Here is a 1,581-nt window from a genome sequence, read left to right as displayed (position 1 = left end):
ACAAGGCAATATCAACATGGAACGTCAAATTGCTGATGACGTCACTTGGACCGATATAATGTGTAGTGAAATTTAATGAACATTTTATATGTTTGGAACTTTTATGGCTAAAGGAAAATTATTAGGTAACATCTCTATCTATGAATAAAGTTCACAGTTATGAAAATCTGTTGAAAAGTTCCAGAGATATTCCACTTCGAATTTGCAATTTGGCAAGATGATCACAGATTTGTCAATGCTACGACAAAAAGTATAACTAAAGTTTATTGTTAGTAAATGGAATAAGGCATTCAATTACGAACAAGAAAACACCTCACCTTCATAGATTCAAAGAAAAATTTGTAAAATTCATTGATAATAAAATCAACCAATCACGATTATGTTCAATAAAGAGCATAGAGGGAACATGAACACATCGAACTAGTAAATAGTCTTAATAATTTTTCTTGTTTTAGTGGTGGGTTGTGGAAGTAAATAATTTAGGTGCCAGTCGTTGGTCTTATCATACTCAAAAGTACTTCTGATCTTGGTCTCGTCAGAAGATAAAACACACAGTCCTTCCTTAATGTTGCGTTTTGATTTTGATAGTAGTTGCAGCACAGAATCCCCGATCTCAGGATTTAGTTTTATCTTTGCAGCTCATTTCTTTAGTGTCGACACTGCTGGCAGTGCTACTTTTCTCTTGTATAGAAGCCTGTATGCTCGTGGTCCAGTAGAGTAAAGAGAAATGGCAGAAGAATATCCTCACTACTCCAAAGCATCTTTTTATTTGGATTTCCCATTTTCCGAATTTGGCCTTTCGTAAAAATACCCTCCACTGAAGAAATAGTGCGTTCTGCTATTTGTAGAAGTCTAAGTATTTCTTTATTGTGAGCTTTAAGGTGTCTGTTTTCCCGATGTAGCTCTAATATTTCCAATTCTTTGCGACAATCGTAACAACCCTGTTTTAAATATTTCATTTAGATTAGCGAAACGAACGTATTTCCACCCTCATGTTAACTTAATCCGTTTGAATCTCGGCGTGTTTTCGAGTCGATTGAACAGGCGAAATACTTTCTTCTTCAGTTTGACAACTTGTAATTTCTTCTTGCCCACTAATAATTATCGGAAGTTAAATTTGGATTTAATTATTTATTTATTTGAGGAGTGCTAAGCCCACAATAAACTTAATGGTGCATTGCATTAAGTACACAGAACTTGCCGTGCCACTTTATGCACGGACCCCTCGTTCGTGGGCAAGCACTCAACGAAAGAAAACAGGCTAGAGGGTTTCGTCCAAGAAAGAGACATGACGAACCAATATAAGTAGAAAACAGTACCTCGCTACTGCTTTTCAGTCGCGCTGCTCACAAGATGGATTTTGGATGAAAACATTTAGCCTTTTTCTTTTTTTCAAATTTCATCTTCAAATTCAATAACATCTTACATCTCAAAACATGATACAGTATCTTGTACTATCTTTTTTTAACTCCTGACCTTTACTCTTTTGGATCGGTTGCTTTCATTGCCCTCCTCTCGTAAATACTGACTCGAAAGAGAGTCGTCCTTTAACCGTCTTTTGCTTTCCACAGTCTCCAAAAG

This window comes from Hermetia illucens, chromosome 4, assembly GCF_905115235.1.
Source record: "Hermetia illucens chromosome 4, iHerIll2.2.curated.20191125, whole genome shotgun sequence".
Classification (NCBI taxonomy): Eukaryota; Metazoa; Arthropoda; class Insecta; order Diptera; family Stratiomyidae; genus Hermetia; species Hermetia illucens.
Note: the sequence above shows the minus strand (reverse complement) of the source record.